Consider the following 9,265-nt stretch of genomic DNA (forward strand, 5'->3'; position numbering starts at 1 on the left):
GTTGCAGGCCTGGCTCTGGCTCCCGCTCGGGCTCCGGACTCAGAGCTCCCGCGAGCCAGCAGCGCCAGCAGCCGGTTCCGGGGCGCCATGCAGGGGCGGGGACAAGAGCCAAGTTCAGGGCCGGGGCGGGGCCCAAGGAACTCCCTGACCGTCAGAGGGCGGAGCAGGACGGGGCCTGGAGCCCGGGCGAGGGTGGGTGGGTTTGTCTGCGGGTTTGGAAGTGGCTGGCGGTGTGCCTGGCAAGGGTGCTTCAATCCACCAGGCACGCCTCTGACCTTCCCACAGTGAGGCCGCTGGGAAGTGGTCGCTCATCATTCCAAAGTCTTTTTCTCAAGCCAGGGTCACTAATTCGACAGCCTCCAAGGAGTTTTGTTTAAAATAGTAAGGATGTTTCTGGTTCTTGGCTTCCCATTGCCTTGGTGTGATCTTGGGACACCCTGAGGGCTGGAGGAAACGTTGGAGAGAGGAGAGGACCTAGCTGAACAAGTGCAGGAGCTTAGGATTTCTTTCTTGTAGGTTTTTGAAAATTTATTTGTGCATACAGAACTGGAGTAGAGGCCAGACATGCAGGGGAGGTGAGAAGATTCACCAGTCAGAGTGGGGAGCAGAAAAGGCAGATCAATGAAGCACACTGCTGAGGGGAGCAGTAGGCGAGACAGGAGTGGTCTGCTGTGCCATGTGGGTCACCTCCAGGTTGCAGGTCGAACTCAAATGGAAGCGACTGGGGCCAGTGCTACACTTTGCAGTGCTACACTTTAACTTGCTGGTCACCAGGGTGGGCTCAGGATTTAGGATTTCTATAGCTCTTTGTATCATCTCTGCTTTGGGGTTGTTGAGGATCTTGACACCTAAGGGTCCTTGGTGTCTCTTCAGAAAATAATGTCAGGAAACAGCAGACGGAGGCAACAATATAGTTTATGAGGAAGCAGTAGGACTGGACACTGCAGAAACAGTGAGCAGCTGTCTAGGAAAGCAGAAAGGCTGCCCTGAGCTATATAGCAATAGGCTTGTAAGGTTTCTCCTTTCTGAGTGGGGAAGGGGACCTCTTTACTGTGCATACTTTGCTCCCACAACTCCTTTATTGGAGCCCAGGGAAACTAGAAAAGGCTCTTCTGGGGGAGACTTTATCTGGTCTTTGAAGGGAATAAAGCAAAAGCCCCTTTTGAGGGCCCTCCCTGGTGGTGCAGCGGGTTAAAGCACAGCACTGAGAAGCTAAAGCCACTTCAGCAAGAGTTCTATCCCCAGCCCTCGAGGTGGCCCACATGGCCTGGCAGACCTCTCCTGACCCGCCCTCTGCTCCCCTCAGCAGTTCTGATCTGCCTGTTCTGCTCCTCATTCTGTCCCTGGTGAATCCTCTCACCACCCCTGCACCTCTGGCCTGTTCCCCAGTTCTGAATGCACAAATAAATAAAACTTTAAAAAAAGCCCCTTTTGCACTGTGGGACTGCAGACATGCAGCTAAGCCCCTGTGGGAGATTATGTGTGTGAGACTTCTTTTCTATTCCTAACACAAAGGAGAAATTAGCCAGTGTCTGTCCTTTACCCGAGTCTGTAATCAGCTAACACAGCCTAAGAAACTTCATTGTGTGGATCTGCAGTAAGAAAGGACCTCCCCTTGAAAACGTGAAAATCAGACTGGTCATCCATTATACTGGAATGCCAGACACAAATAGCAGATACCAAAGTTAAAGAATTTTTCTTCCAAGGTCATTGCAGTAGTGAAGTGTCATGATAATCCCAATTGAATGAATTCTTCCTGAGACTCCTTGTTGTCTAAAATCATCGACTGTCAAAAAATTGGCTATTTAAAGTCTATCAATAAGAATGAAATATCCTGCTCTTCTCTACAACTCAGTCAATTTGAAACAAAGAAAGGTTTGGTACAGAACTTCAGATGCAGAATTTTTGGACTCATTCCATCTGTGTCTTGTTCAGTTCCAAAGAAACAGACTGTTGGATCTACTGCATTCCAACCAAGTGGTGGCTCTTTACACACAGCTCCTTTTTGCTTTAAGCCAACCAAAATATTGCTTCATTTAGGCTTCAGTCTACCTTTTGAAACCCTAGAATAACCCTTCATCTTCCTTTATTTGAGGAGGCACTTTTGGGTTCTCCTGGCATGAAGTTTCCCTCATTACTAGGAACCAATTGTATTAACTTTGTCCAAGATTATCTCTGATGTAGTCTTACTAAACTAGGGCAAGAATCACAGATGATTGTCCTGCAGCAGAGAGATTCTTCTTTCCAGGAGCAGTTGTCAGTCTAGTTGAGTTGGCAAAGTCCTGTGCTCTGTTTGGATGTAGAAAGGTCTGCAGTTCCTGAGATTAAATAGCATATACTCCTCTGTCTTTGCATGCCTGCTATGCCTAACACACTACTGGGCAGAGTGGGTGTATTAAGCAATAATTTAATAAGGGGCCTAGTTCCACCACCACATTTCAAAATGTAACTTCATCAATTCAAAATTTTTATTAATTGACTTTGCAAAGTATATGTGCCTGTCTCATAGGGGGATATATTTGCCAATCACTCTTCCTTATCTGCTGCCTATTAAGGAGCCACTGAAATTATATTCCACCCAAACATTAAAATAAACTACCACTACTTCAGAGTAGTTCGTTACTAATTTTGAGAGAAAAACCTGCATCAAGCAAAGCAAGATAACTGCCCTCTGTCATCTAAAGACAGCCCCACCGGCAATCTGCCTATTAAATTCTGTGTCTTTTCCATGGCATTACGCCCTCTCCCCACAGAGTATAATGGTGTGGTTAGACTCACAGTACTCGCTAAGCACCCACTAAATATCTGTTGAATGAATAAATGAATGAATGAGTTGAACCTAGAGTCAGCAGAAATGGAATGAAATGCCCAGTGAGCTACATCTGAGTACCTTCTGAGGAGATTACCCAAAGCTGCCACTCTTACTCAGAGGTGGAGAGTGTAATAGAAGAACCTTTCTCAGAGATGTTAGGTACATCCAGAGTATATAAATGACGGGCCCTGCCAACTTGGGGTGACTAAGATTTCTCACATATGGTAGTTTTCTTTTCAATTAACAAAACACCCATATAAAATATTATGCCTGAGTTTTATCGTGACAGAATGTCCCCAGATTTCTGGATAAGTTCCAGATCAGTAGATTTATAACTCCCCTAAAAGTTAGCTATCTTTGGACCAGAGTGACTGCTATTTTTAGCTGTTTAATTGAGAGTATAAATATTTTTAGCTGTTTAATTGAGAGCATAAATATTGATTTATGAATCCATGACATTATGAAAGACATGAAATGTTTTTTTCATTTGATTAGAGGAATTATTTAAAGGAGAAACTCCCCAAAGCATTGACTATGACAAATGATGAGCCTCTAGTCAAAAACCAATTACATCTGGTTTTCAAAGTAGAAATCAGAATTTTTAATATTCTTGTTTTCTAAACTATCTTTAATTTCAAAGATAAGCTTAAATTCTGGCCACTACCTGCAAAATTAGGCACTGTTGATGTATTTTTTAAAATGAAGATAGTATTTGCACATATTAAAATGCACAGATCTTTCACTATAATACTTAACTGAATTTTAAAAAATATGTATACACATATATCCAAACCTCTGTCAAAAAGTAAAGCATTTTCATCATCCCCTAAAATTCTTTTTTTAGAGTCAATCATGCTCCTTCCCCTCCCAGGAAACCACTTTTCTGATTTCTAGCATAATAGATTCATTTTGCTTTTTCTCGCACTATATGATTGAATCATAAAATAGCCATCTTTTTGCAACCAGCATGGTGTCTATAAAACTTACACATTTTGTGTTTACAGCATGTTCCTTTTTACTGCTGAGAAACATTTCATTATCATTATAACAAAATCTGCTTCATTTTCTTGTTGAAAGAAAGGTATTTCAGAGACCCTCTCCCATGGCCCAGGGGTTAAGTCTCAGTGCTATCACTATTAAAGCCTGAGTTCAATCCCAAGTCAAGGAGCTAACCCACATGGCACAACAGACCTTTCCTGTCTCCCCACTGGTCCTCTTAGCAGTGATTTTCAGTTTGCCGGTTCTGTTCACCACTCTGTCTCTCACCTCCCATACCTCTAGCCTACTCCCTAATTCTTGTATGCATACATAAATAAATAAATAAGCAAATCTTAAAAAAAATTAAAAAAGGAAATAATTTGAGTCTCTCCCAAGCTTTGCATATTATGCATAAAGATGCAATGAACAGTCAGTTATAATTATTTTTTGTTATATGATTTCATTTTTCTTGGATAATATGCCAAGAAAAAGAATTGTTTTATTATCAAGTAGGTCTATATTTAGTTATGATAAAGACCTCCAGTTAGTCTAATAATGAAAAAAGAGAGACCACTCAAATGACTAATATAAACAAAAAAGATCATCATTGCTGCTGATATCACAGACATTAAAAGGGTAATAATTGAGGAGTACTATGAAAAAAATCTTTGCCTCAGATTTGATAATATCAATGAAATGAACCAATACTTTAAAAGGCACAAACAACCAAACTTTGCACAAAGAGAAATATAAAATCTGGTGGATTTTAATTGGGCTACTTGCTTAAAATTATAATTATTGGTTACTTAAGTAATTTTAAACCAGTAGCCCAATTGAAAACTGGGTAGTAGATATGACAAGACAGAGGATCTACAAGAAGTCAGTGCAGATATGGAAAAATGCTCTCCTCATCACTTTTTTTTTTTAAAGATTTATTTATTTGTGCATACAGAGCTGGGGTACAGGCCATAGGCTCAGGGGTGGTGAGAGGTTTCACCAGAGACAGAGTAGGGAGCAGAACAGGCAGATCAACGAAGTACACTGCTGAGGGGAGCAGCGGGCAGGTCAGGAGAGGTCTGCCTCTCCATGTGGTCACCTCCGGGGCAGGCGGGAATCGAACTCATGCGGAAGCAGCTTTAGATTCTCAATGCTGTGCTTTAACCCGCTGCGCCACCAGGAAGGGCCCCTCATCACTTTTAATAAGGACATTCAACTCAAAATCCCACCAAGATATCATCTCACACTTATGAGATTGCCATGTATTAACAAAACCTCCAATAGCTAGTGCAAAAAAGATGAGACTAAGAAGAACCATCACACCTTGTTGGTAGAAAATTAAGCTCATCAGCAATTTTGGAAAACCATCTGGACTGACCTTCAAAAAACTGAAAATGGGAATTTGGCAAAACAGTGTTGGTGTAAAGATGCCAGACTTGCCTCTTCTACATATTCACAACCAAATTATGACAAAGCAAAATCTAAAACCACTGAAGATAGCTAAAGACTGTAATAGATGTCAGCAGCGGTGGTAGGAGGTGTAAGGAAAAACTGAAAGTGTTAGGGTGACACAGGAACAGTATAGTTCCTAGAAGTATGGCGACTGCTGTGAGACCTCCTGTTACTGTTGACCCAAGGGCCCACGGCCACATTGAGGACTTTAAAAATGGCACTATACTGGAGAAGGGGGTGCACAGAATTGGCATGCAGGAAAGAGGAGAGCTACAGGAATAATTGTGCAGAGAGATAACTACTAGCTTGAATCTGAAGCTCGAGAACAGGAGAGCACAAAAGCAGTGAGGAGAGCTAGTGGAGTCGGTTATGTGTCTTCTCCAGGGTATTACTTGCGGCCTGAGGATGTGATATTTGAAACACCTGCTAACTGTCATCCAAGCTCAAATTTGAAACAATAACTGAAAGCTCTCAACCAACCAGAGTTTCAGACACCTGGATATTATTAATAAAAGCAAGAACCCCAAGCTAAGTCTTGGTATCCCAAAGCAAAGAGAATAAATAGCTCCTGGTTTGTGGTTCTGTCCAAATGATAGTACTCACCCAACCCTGCATTTTTTGTTAACCCCCAACCTAGAAGTTGAGGCTGGAAAAACACTGCTTGAGACATTTTGGCTAAGAAATTAGTCTGGGGAAAGGATCACTGTGGATCTGCAACACACATCTTGGGCAGATGCAGCATAAGTAAACACTTGATGCACACTGGGAGATGGCTTTTCGATTCTCTAATGACCTGGCTCATTCATTTACATATAGCATGAGCTAAGAATTCAAATTCACTTTTCTGCATGTGACTAACCAGTTTTCCTAATACTATGTGTTAAAAAGTCTTATTTCCCCCATTAAATGATCTTGGCATTCTTGTCAAATATCATTTGACATATATGTGAGGATTTATCTCTGAGTTCTCTAATCTATTCCATTGTTTTAGGTCTTCTTTATAGTAGTGCCATGTACTTGATTAGTGTGGCGTCTCAGTACATTTTTAAATCAGAAAGTGTTGAGACCTCCACCTTTGTTCTTATTGATTATTTTGACTATTTGGGGTACCTTGAGATTCCATGTGAATTTAGGGTGGATTTTCTTATTTCTATAAAAAGCACTATTGGGATTTTGATTGAGATTTAATTATAACTATAGGTTTGTCATTTTAGCAATAATGAGTTTTCCAGTCAGTGAACACAGATATGTTTCCGTTTATTTGTATTTGTATCTTGTGTAATTTCTTTCAGCAATGCCTTGTAGTTTTGTTGTACAAATCTCTTGGTTAGATATGATTACCAAGTATTTTATTTTGTTTTTTGATACTATGGTAAATAAAACTATTTCAGCTTTTCTTTTTGTATTGTCCATTCTGACAACTACTTTTACTGTAACAAATTTCTTAGTCTCTGTTCAGGATTCTGATGCGTTCTGCAAGTCTTCATGAAACCCTGGGAAGTGATCTTATTAGATTGTAGCTAGGGCAAAATAACTGCTTCATCAATATGAAGAATGGACGATACCACTGCAGATCTTAAAGGCATTCAAATGTTAATAAATTAATGATGTAAAAATACAATATACTTGACAAACTAAGTAAAATAGACAAATTTAAGAATATGATTTTTAAAAAATGACCCAAAAGGATATATTGAATAACTATAAACTTTTAAATGGAAATTATAATTAATTAATTAGTAATCGGTAATGACTGATTACCGATTAGCAATTAGTAATTAATAACTTCCTGACAAAAAACTTCCAGGTCTAGTAGTTGTGATTGCTATTTTTCTCAAATATTTAAGAACCGAATAATAATAACCGTACATAAGTCTCTTGGAAAAAAAGAGAAAGGAGCACAACTCAATCTCTAAGACCACTATTGCCCTGACATTGAATGTGACTATGACAAGCAAATATTCTACAAAAGTGAGTGACAGAAATCTTCAAGACAGTAACAAAGTAAATATTAATAGATAATATACAGAAATGGTAGTATATCACCATCAACTAAGGTTTATTCTGGGAGCATAAGTCTGGTTCAACGTTAAAAAAAAAATCAGCCTGGCTGCTCAGGAAGACACAGTTCAGAGTGAGACTGACAGACACAGTGTGACTTCTGAATAGAAGAGCCAATTGTAAATTGTAGTCCTGACATAATCACCTGCTAATTCCCATTTGGGCCATGAACATGAATGACAAATGACAAATTCAACTACAAGCATTCTGGAAATGGAGCGAGAATTCGCACATCAGGTTTCAAGTCTATATAATTTTTTCACCCTTGCTCACAGGCATCACTGTTCTTTTCTTTATTTTGTATTTATTATACATCAGTTTGTGTGTCTATAATATAAGATGCTGTCTGCATGCTCTTACCCTGTGGAAGCTCTTGATGTTAAAGTGGGTTTCTTATTCCTTTCAAAGAAAAGAATAAAAGCTCTATGTAACATTCAAGAAATCAATGTAATTCACCACAGTAGCAGACTTCAACATTCATTCATGATAAAAAATATATTTTCAGTTTCAGGAAAGTGAAGTAGGGAGTTATTCATAGACATTACCAATTTGATGAATAACCCACACTTAACATCATACTTTAAGATGAAATACCACTCAGATGATGAACAAGACAAGGATGTATGTTCTCACCATTTCCATTCCACATTGTACTGCTTATCCAGGAGTGACTGCAAAAACTTTTGGAAGGGATGCAAATGTTCTATATTTTGAAAACGGCATGCTACATTCTCTATACATTTGTCAAAATTCATTGAACTATACGCTTAAAATGAGAACACTTATTTAGTGTAAATTATTTGTCAATTAATATTGATAATATACAGGGTTTAAGTATTTGTTGGTTCTAGGTAGATGTTATCCATATTCCCTCACTATCTAAAAAGCCTCACTATCTAAAAAGCCTCTTTTCCAATAGTGCTCAGGCACAGCTCAGCAACATTGCAGGTTTGACTCCAGGTTGCCACAATAGTGCTAATATCACAATAAAACTGAGTCACCTGATATTTTATTTTTGTCTTCCAGTGAATAAAATTAATGCTTATACCATACTAGATAGTCCATTAAGCTGGCAAAATCAAGCTAAGAAAAATTAACAAAGATATTAGATGAGTACATACTGATGGAAATATTGCATCAATAGATTTGTTCAATGCAGTTACCTCAGGCAATCCAATTTACTAAGAATAATAATTTCAGGAAGTGCAGTTAGCAAAGCACAATAACATGAGGCATGCCTTATACCACTTTGAGTTTCCTATTTAATTCGGCCACTAGAGGGAACCCATACTTCAAAAATGCAGAAGAAACGATTTGCCAATTATTTGAAAAATGAAATCTATTCATGTAAACTTACAGAAAAGAATACTAAATTTGAAAGATTTTTGTTAAAATATTTGTGGTAAACTGGTGATAAAAGTATATAAAACCCTTTGACAGTAATAAAAAAATGCAAATTTTACTTGTCAATTTTAAACTCCTTTCATTAGTGTATTTAAATAGTGGACCTAGTCTTACGCATCGACATAGTGTGGGTGATTTAGCAGAAACTTGGAATTTAAAAAATAAATGCAGCATTTTTGGTTACAAATATGTACACATTCACTACAGGAGATTGAAAGTTGCAGAATGAAACACAGGAAGAAAAGAAAAGAAGTCATTATAAAAAGAAAAGGAAGAAAAGAAGTCATTATAGAATCAGAGTCTTCAAATAAGAATGTTATCTGAATTGAATGTATTGCTTCAGAGTTTAATTCTACACATTAGTTTTACTTAATGAAAAATACTGAAACACTAATTTGAGACATCTATGCATGCCAGTGTTCATTGCAATATTGTTTACACAAACCAAGATATGGAAACAATCTAAATCCCCAAGCAAGGAAGAATTCATAAAGAAAATGCAATATATATACACAATGGAATACTACTAAGATGCTTTAAAAGGAAAAAGAAAGAAAGAAA

Source organism: Condylura cristata, unplaced genomic scaffold (assembly GCF_000260355.1).
Source record: "Condylura cristata isolate star-nosed mole 26May11 unplaced genomic scaffold, ConCri1.0 scaffold00012, whole genome shotgun sequence".
In the NCBI taxonomy this organism is placed as follows: Eukaryota; Metazoa; Chordata; class Mammalia; order Eulipotyphla; family Talpidae; genus Condylura; species Condylura cristata.